Genomic DNA, 17,032 nt, shown 5'->3' with positions numbered 1-17,032 from the left:
TGCATAAATGTTAAGTTTTCGAACAACTGACGGTGGGCATATTTTATTTTAACAACACGTTTACTGTACTGTACGAGAAAAAAAAAAAAAGATTATTGTAAAATACCCATAATGCTTGAAGACCTAATTCCAATCAGTAGAAATAAGATAGGAAAGTTTGTTGTGTCCTTTTAAATGACAGTTTAATAACAGTTGTACAGACAATTCCAGTGGTGTTTCATAAACGTATTGAGCCACCCCTTAAACCTCTTAAGCACCACATGACATAGTGGGTTAGCTTGACTATAAAAGTTGGCTATTATCCAAAGTCATAACCTACCATAAAATTTATAAAGAGAAAAGTTAAATCACCAAAAAATTCTAGAATCACATGTTCGGAGGATATAAATGTTCATATTATTAATAATAAACCACACGACTAACGATGTTAGACGGGTTGTAATTACGTCGACATCAGAGATTTCCGAATTGGTCAACAGCTGATATGGTGCTACGAATAATAAACAAGAGGTATATACATTACTGTTGGCAATTGACTCAATAAAATTTTCTCACTTTCAAAGTATGCCTCTGGTGTTCTATATGTAAAGTTTGATGAGAAAATACTTCACAAACACAGGCAAGTCTCATCATTGGGTCTCTACTGTCAACAAACGAGCGACAATTTAATTATAGTTTATTTGTTTTACTGCATACGATAAATATATTGACTAAAATAACAACAAAAATGCATGTTAATACACACAACAGTTCAATTAAGGATAATAAAAGCAAAACGAAATGGATGTTCTGTGGAAACTTGGCAGTGATAATATGTAAAGTAATAAAGAAAAGAAAATTTAAATAACTTTAAAATGATATTAGCTATATATGATTTCCATTCATTTTGCATTATTTCATTGTTAACTGCTCAGATACTGAACATGAGCACGCTAAAGTGAATGACGTATACAAGCAAAAACTTGCAAATGTATACAGTAATATTTTTCCACAACACTTAAAATTCAAGTAATATACACCTACCGCTGAAACACTTCCTTACAAGGCAGTGCCTATAATATTAACAGATGCAACAGACAGTATTACATAGACTTCAAAAAATTGGTTAACATGTGCAGTGCCTATTACGTAAACTGTCCAGCAATGTATTATTATACAGACTATAACCAGTAAACCTATTATGTTAACAACTTAACACATGCTTTCCAACAGAAAATAATAGTAATAATGATACATTTTTAGGGTTAATCAGATAAAACACCTGGGGATATTTGGAGATGTTTCTGAAAACACAGTAACAGAAAATTAGGTCAAACATTCGGTTGAATTTGGAAACTGATATTCATATAACAGAATAGAAATAGTTTGAAATATAGTGTTTGTTAGTAAACAAAATCATCATGATACACTTGGTTTTTACCAGATGTAAGATTAAGACGATATCGTCAACATCTACATCTTCAGACGTATGGCAATTAATGTAGTGTTATAAGGTAAGAAAGATTTATGGCCTTAATGTGGAATTCCTGTTTAACTCACATACATAAAACAATCAGTTATTTAAGCCAAATAGAAGCCGACGTTGTCATCAGAGACCGACATTCTAAGGTGATCGGTAACAAAAGAAATAATTTTTTGAAAGTTTTAGGGCTTTTTGGGGTTACTTATAAAAGTTTAGAGATTTTTAAGAGAGACTAAACATTTTAGGGTCACTGGGCATAGTGTTAACCGACTAGTGTGTTAGTATAATATAAGCTAAAACTGTCAATTACAACATAAACAGAAACACCTGAATTATATACACGTAGCTTACACCATACGTAAATCAATTTCCCCCTGAAAAAAATAATTAAAACCAGATCCCATTTTGAGCAAAATAAAACCATGATTTTTGTTGGCTTGTCTGTGGTTAAGCTAAAAGCTAAACAATGGGTTATTTATGCTTTTCTCACCGCGGGTATCGAAACTTCGCTTCTAATGTTAGAAGCCCCAAGCTTACTGTTGAGTTATGAGGGGGGGGGGCTAAAATCATGATAGCACCAAAACTACAAATACGGAAACCTAAAGACTTGATTGTCTAACCATCACTAAGGTTGCACGGGTTTTACTTAGTCACATCATTATCTAAATACAGGCGCACACACTAAACCTACAACCAACTTATCAAACACATTTTTTGTATGAAATATATTCTGCAATGTACTTATGGATTTATTCTAAAATAGTTACTTTGTAACCTAGAAACAGTTAAAATGTTTCGTTTACGCTTTAATTCAAAACTCTTGCTGCGATCACGTTTATAACTGTGATCTTTTTCCTAAACACATCGTTACACACAAATTGTCCATTTGTCTTTTATGTAAAACACAGAGTCTCTTATATTTCACTAGTTTCAATCTACTAAATAACTACTTAAAAAATCCCCATGTAAATATAACCAGACTTGGCTGTTTATGCTACTTCCTTAATACTGGCAACATGGTGGTATATATATATCATTCGGTTTCATGCATGAACAAGATCACTCCTTTGAACAGATAACCAGAGGTGCAACTAATAATATCAATTAATAAATTTATGAATAGAAAACGTGTTGAAGGCAGAACGTAATAAATCTCGAAGTTTTAAACAACCACTAAATGAACTTCTGCTATATTCATAAATGTAGAAACAAAGAAGACGATCAAATATGTGATTAAGTAACACAACTGCTTAATAAACAACTTAATAACTTTTATAAAGTTGTTTATTATTAAGTTCAAACTACTTTCAAAGTACACTCACATGTTACAGTACTTTACCACGACTTAACAAGAACACCAGGGTTATAACCTTTTATTTAAAAAGCAATTTTATTACTTGATAGATTTCTGTATTTCAATAATCATTTCCTTCAAGCTGTACGAGTATTCTTACATAATCAACTAAGACACTGCTCTGAAATTAAACAACAGTTTTAGCTCGCGCATTACCAGCTCCTTTCATTCTATCTCTGAGACTGTCAGCTTAACTGGTGATGACGAACTTCAAAATACTTTGATACACAAAATTACTCTGAAAGCTACTTATAAGCACCTGGCTTAATACCCACTAAATAACAAGTGCACTTCACATCTAAATGGGTAATTTTCGACGTCTCGATGGTAATCACATATTATGTGACGGTTGCTTATTCACATGGTGTTCGTGTCAAGAAAATAATGTTTCAATCTCAGGCTTATTACATACATGACATCTAAAAAATGATTTCACAAATTTTATAAATTTACAAAAAAAATATTCTTATATCACGGAGTTGAACGTCGAGAAAACATGTGACAGCAGAGTAAGTTTCATATACTACACATGATAGAAATATGTAAGATTCTATTTTTTATACAAAGTAAAAATAACGGCACTGATTAAACCCACAATCATCGATCAAACTTGTCTACCTTAGGAGAAACATAACATTAAACACTTCTTTCTATTTTTTTTTTTTTATTTTTAGTATTAAGAGAAAATTATTCTTCTATAAGTGACAGGAGTGAAAGGTTTTTTAGGCGATAATAAAATAAATTCAGTAAGTAACTTTAAACGGCACTCAGATAAGTAATCGCACGCTTGCGGCGTTTCTTAGCAACGGCCATGTGAACTTTCAGTCTCTATTTCTTTAGAACTTTACCAATATACAACACGAAAAAAAAGTGCCATACAAACAAGGAAAATCGCAAGATATAAAAATCTGACAGAGAACTTTGAGATATTTAAGAAAGTTGCCAGCCAAGTAAAACCTAAACAAGTAATATAGTTGTTTGAAGTCAAATTTATCATTAGTCTTTTTTAGTATGTAAACAATATGTTATATAAATAATAACAATTTATATCTTGGAAGGATAACTACGTCAAAAATTTCCCATTTTCTTGTAATTACTTATTCTGTTCGTGCACACAGTGACAAAATAAAACAGCACATATACATCACGTCCTGCAATACATATAAATAGAAGCAAAATATAGTTGTACTGAACTGCTCAAAACATTTGCGGGATAAATGGAGTTTTCTACATTCTAGCTCTGACAAGTCACAATTATTGTTATCAGCCCTTTCGCGACCAGGTATTTTATAGTCCCAAGAACTAGTGAAAACAAGGAACTTGACAAGGTATCTAAAATTGTATATCTGATTGATTTATTGTATATTTTATTGAAGAAAGCCCCCTACAATGAAAACCCCTACCGAAGTAAGCAAATACGGTCTGTAGAAATTGGAATAACTGGCATACCAAGAACGCCCCTATGGTAAACATGAGATAAATAATTCCAAAGGCACCTCTAGCTAATTTCTATCCAAATAAAGTGTCGAGCGATCTGTCATGTAATTTGATACACAAACGTCCACTATTCCAGTCTATGTCCGCAAATGCTCATTTGATACTACAGAATGAGTGAATCAATGGGCTGTTGAAGTTGCACAGCCCAATCTTCCATCAGAGCTGCTTCTAGTTTATCAAAACTTGTTGGAGGTAAATTACATGACGCCGTCGTCTCCCTACGTCATCTTATAGGTGTTCAATGATAGTAAAAACAAGTAAGTTAAAAGTTGGTAAATTACAGTTAAAAAAATCAAATACCACAGCTTTCAACAGATAAGCCTGCTGTTATCATTTTCTGACTTTGCTCCTGATGAGAACAGGTTCATCTGTCAAAAGCTCTAGTGTTTGATTTATTTTTTTAGAATGTGAATTACCATACATATTCAATAGTGTTCAGCAAGATGACTCCCTCCATATCCTCTTCTTCCAGTAAGTTATTAAACAATTAAGAATGATAGAGGTGCACGTTAACATCTATTAATGTATAAGTTCTGACCTAATGCACCTGCAAAAGGCAACGATAATTGTTGTAAAACTGCATCCCTGTATCATATATGACTGGTGGTGGTGGTGGTAGAATACAGGAACCATGCAACTGACCATCTATGGCATAAAAGCTATCTTGTATACTGCACTGTTTGTTAATAATGATCACTTTTCCTCTAGAACCTTGAAAAGGGTCTTCAACCCATAGTAAATCACACCATTATCTTCATGACTCTTGTCACTTGCTGTACCACACAAAGAGAATTTACCACTTTTACAAGTCAACATCTCAATAGCAGATGAAGAGGGACTCTTTTCCTTGAACATTCTCTGGGAGGGAAGGGGTGACATAACCACCCCAAAATCAACAACATTTCTTTATCATCTACTCTGAAGTCTTGATTTAGTTGGGAAGCTGAAACCCACCATTTGTATTAAGCCCATACTGTTAAACAGCTGCCATCATGAGGGGTTGTTTAAATGGGGCTACCTGTCATGTCTCCGACCAATGGTTTGGGTCATCTGAGAGCAGATAACATCCTGCTAATCCTAATTTGTAAACTTGTAGCAACTCTACTTCAACATTTTTGTTTGATCGGCTTCTAGTCAGTCTATTGCTCTTAACAAATGTCCAAATGTATTCTTTGAGGTTCTGTAGGATGTTTTACTCTAATCTCAAGATAAACTGTTAATGTTCAAAATGTTAACTGTTAAGGAACAGACTGATTGATTATCTGACACTATTTTTGCACACAAAAAACTAACATAGGAATGTCATTGGCATTACTTAATAACAGTAGTTGTGCCTTGTCATAACAAATACAGAAAATTGTGAATACTCCTTAATTGTTTCGAGCAACACATAATGATACTTACATAGATTAAGAAAATAATGATCTGTTATAAGGTAAACTTTATACAGCATAGATAAATACACTTAAACTAGAAAAGAAAGTCAAGTGTCAGTAAGTATATAATAAATGATTCTCTGTAGTTTTTAAATCAGAAGAATAATCAGGGTTAATTTTGCACAGGTTGATGTGTGAGATGTCTCCATTTTATTTATCTTTGTTTTCATATAAATTTGTCCAACTGAAATCTGTTTTAATATAAACTATTGAATAAACTTACTATTATCTTTGTCATTTAACAAGTCCAAGTTAAAACTCATGTATTTGTTAAAATGTGTAAAATAACAGAGGCCTGTGAATTTAAACTTAATAAAAGTTGTTTTGGTTTTAATAACAGATTTTCCATAATTCAGCTATGCAGATTTTGAAAATAATATTCATTATTTTCTATCACGTAAGGATTTTTTACACATTGGGAAGAAAAAAAAAACTCTTACTTAAATCAAATTATTATTTCATTTACCACAATGAACATTTTTTATTGTTATGTTTGGGTTCTAGAACGATCGATAAGACTCTCACATCGCGATTGGTCTAGAGAAATCTATAGCCAGTGGTTGTCAACATTTTAAGCATAACAAAATGTGACCCAATTTCAATGAAAATGATTCACTTATGTAAAAGTACATATGACATTTTGTGAAAAACGTGTATGTAATGGAGTAAAATGGATAACATTTTCAAATTCAGTGTATAGGAATTACTGTAGAACATGTAAAAATTTTACATTGCAGGCCTGTGTTATTATTCTTTTTCTGAGCAGTAGAGTTGATTTTAAGCACATGAAAGACTATGCACTATGTCAAAGTTGTTGTTATTAATTTTGCTACGATAACAAAGGCTGCAACACACCTTTGACCTGTGTTACAGAATTAAACATAGTTTAAAATTCAAATATTCGCATTATATTAATCTTTTGCAAAAGTGCAACAAAATTAATACTTAAGAACCTAATTTAAACCTTTATTTCTTTTGGGTTTTTTAAATCAACCCAATCATCCTACTAAAGTTCCACTTATTAGTGTACTGCTTGATTGATTATTCTGGTGTTTGGGCCTCATACTCACTAAGCATGGCAGTAGCGAGCAGTAAGTAATTTTACTTACCTCTAATTCATGATGCCCAAAACTCTCTGGTTTGTTTGTTGTACTATCTATGCTATGACCACCATGGGTATCAAACCCCAATTTTTATTTTTACTACAGATTTACTACAGGGATTGAAATAATGAAATAAAATTACATTCACTTGAGGGAAACCTATCAGGAAGATTACATTCCCTCATGTAAAGCTGCATTTCCTCATGAATTGTTTTTTTTACTTAATCCGTACACTATGTTCACTTTCATTGGTCATAATTAAAGGAATACGGAAAGATCAAGCATTCTCGATCAGAAAAGCCAACTAGAAAGATGAAATTCCTAAAGTAAAGTTAAATTCCTTGGGAATGCAGGAATGTAATATTTTGATCCCTGTACTACTGAGCCACTAAGGAACAATTCTCTTCCTTTATATGTTATTTCTCATTATGTGACCTTGAGTTACTTTCCAAAAAGTCTTCAGTGGAAAGAAGAAAGTATGTTAAATCTATTACTCTATAATATATATATTAATCCTGCTCTTTACCAAGTTTTGTTGCAAACAATAGAACAAAAATTATAAGAACATTCTTACACTGAATTTCTAATGTCATATAAACTTGTTAATTTATATATAATGGACAATTCTCATTTTGCGAATAAGGTATTTGTTTTTTGTTTTTTTAATCAAGACAACATGATGAAACAACAGGACAATATCAACCTTAAACATAAAAGACTCGTTGTCCATAAAATACCTGTTTACTACAGTAAACAGAAATAGAATTCCTTTAGAACCTGCAATATGTGTTTTATTAACTGCATCACACTTCAAACTTACTTTTTTTGGAGAGTCCGATACGTTACTACCATAATAGTCTGACACTGATAATGTTCTCTCCATCAAACTTCTGGGAAGTCCATCAAGAGTAGAAAAATCCCCAGAAGCTGCTGAAATGGGAAAATCTTCCTCTCTGTATCCATATTTCTGTGAAATAAAAACATATTTTATAGTCAACCATATTTATTAATTAAAATGGTTTAATTCTGACTCTACCTCCACTTTTTGCTGCTCTTCATGTTAATAGCTGATATCAGCAAATAATAAAAAAACATTATATGCCTCCTTTTCTCTCTCTTTCATGTCAGTAACTGATGCTGGTAAAAAAAATCCCTCCCTCTCCTTTTATTTAGTTCATTTTAGTAACTGATACTGGCAGAAAGGGTGTGTACAAATTTTAATACACAGGTATGCTTTATTTGCATAATGCTTTTCTATGAAGCTTCTACTTTTCCCCCTTTCAAGAAACCACTCCAGATCATTCTTTCTTTCTCCCCAATAACTACTCTTAAACATATATACAGTCTAAACTTTAACATTTTAATAAACTTCACATTCTTGTCATAATATACATGAAGTAGTTAAAAAACAAGCTTCCTCCAAGACAGTAAAACAGCAAAAGTTTTATTAAACCAAGTTGTGTTTAAAATGAATCATTTCAGTCCTGGGAGCCATGACTGGAACTGCAGTTCTACCAATGGGTATAATATGACTGTCTGTCCTTTTATAAGCTTTATTCTGGTGTTAAACGTTTTAGTCGATTGGATGACAAACAATCAGAGTGGAAATTATTAATAAGCGAGTATATGCTGGTACAGTTAACTTTCAGACAATAAAGATATGGCATTCCAATGGTATTTGCCTTTTTATACTTTTTTACTTCACAATTTCCATAATTATTTTCAATGGTGTAAATTTACCCCTCTAAGGCACCACCACGTGAACTTGGAACTTTGTAGCACCATCATGAAGAAAGAGTATTCTTCAAACTTAACCAGCTTCAGAGAAATAATGAAATATTAAAATGTGTCGTTTTGTGTTTTTATTGTGTGTCTGTAAATAAACCTACTGGTGGTAGAGTTGTTTATCTATAAACTGGCAATGAAAGAGTTAAAAGAATATTACTATTTCAAAGCCCATAACACTTAGAAATGTACGCAGATTATGAAAGGAAAAAATTTCATAATTTATATTAAAATATTTATAATTACCTCAAATTTAAAATGTAAATACCTAAATACAAATGCTGAGTTGCATCAAAATAAATCAAATTATTTTCAAATGCCTTCGTACTTTTGCCAGTTTGATACATATTGCATAAGCAAGGATATTCATATATGTAATGTAACAATAAAACAGTATCTATTGAAAATCAGCAAAATTCTTCTGAAGTATTAAAACGATATTTTAAAGCATTAAATTATGCATATATCTCAATCTGTCTTGCACATAGCACTTCAATTATACTGTGGCAATACACTCAACATTTTCAATAAAATTAAAAAAGCAGTATACTTTATTACCACTAGCCAGTCTAGTGATTGTGAATATTAATAAATAATTAGACTATGTAAAGGGGATATCTCATATTTATTCTAGGTGTTATAAAAGATGCGTGTGGGTACATGTAGCTGGTTTGATTTTATTATTAGGTTTAATTACACTCTGAAATTCAAATATACTTTATTTTTCACCCACATCACTTGTGTGCTTGAATAAGACAAATGTCTTTTTGAGGAAAATAGTATACACACACACACACACACAGATATACAGACAAAAAGAGGAGTACAAGTAAAAATAAAGTTTATTTTTTAATAACTCAAAGAATATGCAAAAAATTAACATAAATAATTGGCATTCGAAGAGTAAAATAAATCATATTTACAAAGACCAAAACTACAAAAAATGCATATATATTTGGATCAATTTTAATGAATGTTTTATATATTACTACAGAAACATTAAACAAGCTACTTTGGAATTCACCTTTCTTTAACTCTTGTAGTGCTAGCTGGAGTATTTTAAATACATTCTTATTGGTTTAAATAAATTATTAGATAGTAGCTTCATTTCTCAAAAATATAACATACTAAACTTTGTAGTATTCAGTGTTTACTGATAATTGTGCTAGCACTATAAGAAAAATCATTTAAAAATTAATCTATTTTATTTTGATAATTGTTCTCTTTTCAGGCAGTGGTGAATAGTTATCATCATCATAGTGCCTTCTCAGAATACTGTCATTTTAAAATTAAAACCATCTGATGTTTTGATACCCTATGAGAAATGTTACAAGAATAACAGCATGAACATAATACTCCTACAAAATACTAACTATACATCAAAATCAGTTTAGCTAAAATATTATTTTCCTTCATCATCACTTACCTCTCTTTTATTGAAATCATACACATTTGGTATATATCTTGCAACAGATTGAGCTCATTCCTCATGTTTTCCCACTCTTTAATCGAATGTGCATGGGATTGGTCAAATGAACATACCCCATATTGGAGGAGCAATGTTGACTATATTTCCAAATATACTAAGTGTAACTACATGAAGTATTGCAAGCTTTTAGTAAAATGTACAAAATAGATGTGTTACAAAAGTATCTGTACTCAAGATACGTCTGTGAACTGACAATGAAAGTCTGAATATGACTCTGAAAAGTCAGAATGCAAGGTGATGTTCATGTGAGAAATAAATATACTTTTGTCCATCATAGTTTTCAAATTGTATTTGCATAACCTATAAAATCTCTGATATGCATATCTACAGTTATTTGCAGTATCTCTTTATAGTGTATCTGTAGGGCAAAATCAACAGTTGGAAACTCTGACATCAAATACATAATATTATGTTGAATGGTAACTCTGTGAAAGGTCATCTGTATAGATAGGATTAGCATGGCAAACTAATGAATGCCTCAGACAAGAAAGCTTGTCAGGAGTGATATACATTATTTCTTGATAAAATGCTTGTTTTTGCAAGCTTGAAGTAAAAAAAATAAACACAAGGTTCTATGTGTAAATATAGCACACCAGGTTGGAAGGTTCCATAGTTAACACAGAAAAATACTGTTGAGTATTCACACTCAAAATAAGAATTAATACTGACCAGATTCAGCTCAACTCTGATGTGAACTACAGTTTTATAGTTTGATACTTCTATCTCCTGATAATGTTGTTTATGTGCTTATTTGGATTAATTGCTGTTATCAGTAACTTAATAATTTAATGTGTAATACTTACTAACTTACTTATATATAAGAAAAAAATATTCTGAGTTAATTTCTACATGTATGTTTTTATGATTTCTACAAGGACTAACTTGTTTCTATAGATAGCTCACAAATATCAGTTTTTCAACAAAACAGAATAAAAAAAGACAACTTAACATTATACTATTATACTACTTTAAGTATCTGAGATTAGTAATTCCCATGAGGAACAACTTAGTAAAGTTCAATATGAAAACTTGAACTCGTTTTTAAGTTGCTGACTGTTATTCAGTTTACTGGCAGGTAGTTACATTCTCATGACAAGTTTGTAACTGCTAATGAAAGCTTTATCTGTGAGACCTTCAATGAATATTCCAACAACACAGCTGTTTCAAATGAAGAGAAAAAAACTGCATGTAGTAGTATGTTACACTTTCACCTGCTGAGGCCAGGTAAGAATTGCACCTGCAACTCTGTTGCTATTATCTCATTGGAACTGCAGCTTTTTGTTCCATTAAACAATAAATTTTAAGAATCACACCCAGAAGGGTATGTCAACCTTAAAATTACTCTATTTGGCATATACTACAACCAACCTGACTTTCATATTTAATTAAAAATACATTGGATACACAAAAGAAGAAAAATCTGTACTACAAATACACTAAATAATCACATCCTCAAATACACAAACAAAAACGAGATCTATAATACAAATAAATTAAATTAACTGTATTTTCCAATCAACACAATAAAAAAAATCTATACTATAAATAGACTCAATAAACTGTATTTTTCAAATAACACACACAAGACCTAGACAAAAGAGATACTAAACTAACTGGTTTTTTGTTTTTTCAAGTAGGCAAACAAGAAAGAACTAGACTACACATAGAACTAATCAAATTTTTCAAATACATAAAAAAAATTTAAACCACATATAGACTAAACTGGTTGTATTTTTTAAATATTCAAATAAGCAAGATCTGGACTGCAAATACATTGAACTAATAATATTGTCCTCTGTGGCTCCACTGAAATTCTGAAAGCCTATAATTCTAAAAGTCGGACTTCAATTTCCCATTATTTCTTTGTTCTTTACAACAAACAAACTAACAATATTTATATTTTAGAAGAAATGTGATAAGTTTATTTGTAATCTAGATAATTCTTGTTTGTGTATTTGAAAATACACAAACAAGAATTATCTAGATTACAAATAAACTTATCACATTTCAAAAGCCTAATCACATAGAAATCAATAAACACTGCATTCAACAACTTCACCAGTTTGTCTTCATATGGAATAGCATTATCCAACTGCTTGAGCTATGCAACAGTTGAAAACGAGATATGAGTGGAAGACTTATCTTGGTGAACTCATACCTTGTTGGCCTCATTTCCAGACGAAGATCCTTCTTGATTATTTGCATACTGTTACCTGAGGTACATGGACGACTTTTGCCAGTGACCTTTATGTTCCTGGATTCTTATCTGTTATGAGATGTCACATGTTGCCTACCACATCTGTGGTACAACTTGTTACAAGTCACTTTCTGAATGGTCCTAGTGCCACAAGTTAATCTATATCCTTTTGTTTTCCAAGTCCAAGAGATATCCTCTTCTTGACAATTCTAAATTCCCGACCTGAACACGTTTTAATAATTTCAGTATAAATATATTTTGTGTCGGAAAGGGTTGTCACATATCTTTCACAAAAGGGATAAATTTTCAGTGGCATCAGACTATCTAAACAACACTAATTAATGTTTGATACATGCTGTTCCATTGCGATTTTATACTGGCTGTGATTGGTGCTGGACTTGGTGAATTGCATATTATACATACTTTGGTGCGGTCTACATACTATATATAAATAAATTGGGTAATATTACAATTTTCTTCGTTACCACAGTCAGCGTAAATAACTAACTAAAAAAAAAAGGTTGAAATCACTAATTATCTGAGTAAAAATCTTAAAGAACTCAAGCAGTCATCAATTTGTTTGTTTGTTTGTTTGTTAAATTTCCAGCAAAGCTACCCAAGGGCTATCTGCGCTAGCTGTCCCTAATTTTGAAGTAACAGACTAGAGGGAATGTAGCTCGTAAACACTAATTACTGAGCTACTCTTTACAAACGAATAATGGGACTGATGGTCACAATTTAACGACCCCACGGTTGTAAGACGTCAGATTTCGATCCCGCAAATAAAACGCCTTAACCACCAGGCTATACCTGAATTATGAGAGCACTATCTCGATTCAATAATCTATGTAAATAATAAACTATATTGTAGTTGTCATTATATTATAAACATTATTATTATATAATAGTGTTTTCTATCAGTGCAGAAGAAATTATTCTGTGCTACACAATACCTAAGAATAACAAAGGTCTGAACTTCACAGTTTAGATTACAATTCCGATTTATAATTAAAAGTGGTGCCATCTTTTGAGAATTATTAAAGTTAGTTTCAACAAGATGAAATTTATGATTTTAAAAAATATAAAATATTTTATGCGTTTACAAAAAAAAATTCTACCTGTTTCTGTAAATATGAAAAACTTCCATCCCAAAAGTTTATAAAGGTAGAAATATATCTGTAATTTTTGCGTTAAAGTTAATTTTAACATGGGCATTTATTTTCCCAAATAAATATTTTCTACTTGGGAAATTTATGATCAACTGAACAGATCATAATTCTTTAAGACAAGTTCGTGTGTTATGAAGTTAAAACTCTTGAAAATATTATGAGGAACAAAGAGGTAGCGAAACACAATAACATTAAAAAACATATACAAAAACGTATCTATTTTCTACACTAAAAATAGACTAAACTAAATGTATTCTTTGATATACATACAAATATATGTTGAGAATAAGAAAGACAACTTTACAGCCCTTTATCTATACTCAATTGAATTTTGTACCCAAATGATGTAACAAAAACGAAGAGATATGGAATGGTTTTTACGTAGTATTTCATTTAAAATCAGCTGTTTTTCTCTGCGCCTTTATATGGATGGGTGTTGGGGATGTGTTGTAAAAATTTCTAAAAAAAAAGTGCTAGCATTTCAACAGCTATTTCTAGTGTTCAAAAAGACTCTAGAATAACTGGAGATGGTAACAAAATGGCGTTACCTACGACTGTTTAATAGATTTTCATCAACATTTCTTCTTAAAGTGCGTGGCAAAGTACAATGATAGCTAGATGTTTACTGAAAAACAAAAAACTCACGTTAATCACAGTAGACTTTGACGTCATTGTACTGAAGCACCCGAGGCAAACTGTAGTGTTTGTTACATTAAAGATTAGCAGTTTCAACTTTAAAGGCCTGCATTGTATTACCTTCCACAGACCGATCAGATTCGTATTCAGTATTTTAATCACACATTAAACTACAAATATATTTCACTGTACATAATATTTTAAAATATATATTAAATCAATTCAGTTGAGATTTTGTTTTCCGAAATCGAAAAACAATCAAACCTACCTCAGCACATTCAACAATTCGATATTTATTTTTTATTGTTTGTTTGTTTGTTTTTGAATTTCGCGCAAAGCTACACGAGGGCTATCTGCGCTAGCCATCCCTAATTTAGCAACTAGAGGGAAGGCAGCTAGTCATCACTACCCACCGCCAACTCTTGGGCTACTCTTTTACCAACGAATAGTGGGATTGACCGTCACATTATAACGCCCCCACGGCTGAAAGGGCGAGCATGTTTGGTGACTTGCAGGTTGCAAGTCAAGCAGCCTAACCACCAAGTCATGCCAAGCTGTCTAAATCCGCAACCCTCGGATGGTGAGTCGAGCGCCCTAACCACCTGGCCATGCCGGGCCTTATTTTTTATACTGTACAATGTACTTCACTACGCAACTTACTAGAAATGGGAAGTAATATTACTCAAAATAGCCTGATTATCATACACACGAATACAGTATATGGTAAAGAGAAAACTCTGCCCTAAAGGACGATCATTATCAATGAAAACTAGTCCAAGAAAACATTTTAATTGCGGTGAAAATAAAAACCAATCAACATAAGAGACGTGAATGTGAAATGTTTTTCAACACATTTGATATATTTAGTGACACACATTGTGTATAAGTGTAACATAAACTTACTTATTACTCAGCTATACTTTATAATAAATATTACACAACTTTAAGTCCAAATAATTTATTCGAACACTCAGTATTTTATCGTAATGATATTTTGAAATTATCACTTTATTGAAAAAACAGTTTAGTTAGTCCCCAGATCTCGAACTGATAGTCCTTCGTTGGGGTAAGAAGATGTATACCTGTAACCCCAAACAAATAATTGTCTATCAGTTCTAAGGCTAGAGGTCAGTGGTATAGTGAAGCCGGAGCAGCCGAAACGCCGTTCCTGTACTTGTGGTGGTGTGATTAACATCATTACATTTATTTGTATAATAAACCTACATTGTAAATATAGTATTTTATAGTATTAAATTTGAATGTTTAAAATGCTGTACTTGAAAATAATAAAATATATATTTAAAATGATGACTTAAAAATAAAACAAATAATATATCTATAGATATGTATGTAAAGCACAAAAATATGTTTGTCTGTCCGTTATCTAACTACTCATAGATCGCAGGGCTAATCTTAACCAAACTTTGTGGGATGATAGTTTGGAACAAGGGGCAAGTTAATGGGGGGTTCATAACCCCTCCATCCCACTATTGCTGTTATTGAGCATTTATTATCTTAGACAAAGATAGAAAGTGCTACGTCCTTACACACACACACACACAAACGCTATTAAACGTTCTGTAAAACAACATACACACAGTGTGGGAGAGGACACACAAACGTCTTATAAAACTCAAGAGAGTGCGCTAGAACTCTTTATGGAGAAGTGCAGTTGGGAAAAAATGGCCGCCACTATTTCAATAATACATAAACTCAGATTAAGATTCTACAGTAACAGCTACCATAAGACTAATATAAACAGCCATTTCCTGAGTTATGCCCACTTTATACTTTGACCCCTGGCCTTACAACTTCGGCCCGTAAGACACTTCTGCGGTCAATGACCGTCAATTAATTAATAATGGGAAACAGTGTGGAAGGGCATTAAGAGCTAAGTGATGAAATGGGGTAACAGAGAGCACCCCTACCGCCACTACTTTTGCAGCTACCTCTTCCTACAAAGTCACCCTGACCATCACACAGTGTATACCATGTTCTAAGTATATCACACAGTGAGTTCTTAAAGCTTATACAAAACTTTGGATGTGGTAGTAATGAATAATGCAATATTATGTTATGTTATAAATAAATTGTGTGAAAGTTAGGATTTTTGTGTTATTTTTCAAAGCATCCACCTTCCACCCCCATTTTTTTTAAAGTTCATAACTCGGACAAAGGACGGATACTTTATAATACAGAGATGTTATATAAACTACACATAATCCATGAATTATATTTTCTGACTCGGATACGTTAGCTAGTTAAATAAATTTATTTGATAAGTGGCTGGTAATTATAAACAAATTAAATACCGTAAATACACCCTATGATTAGGGTATCGTTGGTGCTCCGTGTAATTTATTGCCCGATGAAGGCTCCGGTAAAAGAGCCGAAAGCTCGAAAATAAAAGTATTTTAACGTAGAGAAAAGTCCGTGATACATTATGTCACGTATAACAGTAGGATCTTACAAATACGTTTAAACATTATTGGAAAGTATGGTGTTAAATAATAATGAAAGATCTGTACGCACTAAAATCTAGAGTGGAAACAGAGGGATCATGGGGTTAGGACTCCCCATTTTTTTCCACAGCAAAAAAAGAAAAGAAAATACACTAGTGATATAGCCTTTGTTACTCAGTTTGTGAAGCACTAAAATAAGCAATAATTATTCTATAGCATTAACGAAAATTGGAACGGTATATCCAATATTATTATTAATACTGTTTTTAACGCACAAATTATATTGATACCTTTATTATATCAATTAACATATTACTATAGAATTGTAAGTATCGTTACAACTAGACCTATATGTAAATTCGATGACGAGGAACCCACTTTGAGACTAATAATGCTTGGAGGCGGCTTGAATGGGTAATGAAAAAAAATTTTATATAAAATT

At 31.9% G+C, this 17,032-nt stretch overlaps 1 pseudogene; it reads right to left on the bottom strand.

Moving 5' to 3' along the window:
* The window catches only part of LOC106458552, a 208,510-nt pseudogene that overhangs the window by 189,116 nt on the left and 2,362 nt on the right, over positions 1-17,032 (bottom strand).

This window comes from Limulus polyphemus, unplaced genomic scaffold (genome assembly GCF_000517525.1).
Source record: "Limulus polyphemus unplaced genomic scaffold, Limulus_polyphemus-2.1.2 Scaffold484, whole genome shotgun sequence".
NCBI classification, from domain to species: domain Eukaryota; kingdom Metazoa; phylum Arthropoda; class Merostomata; order Xiphosura; family Limulidae; genus Limulus; species Limulus polyphemus.
The sequence above is the reverse complement of the archived record's forward strand: the minus strand, read 5'-3'. Positions and strand labels throughout refer to the sequence as shown.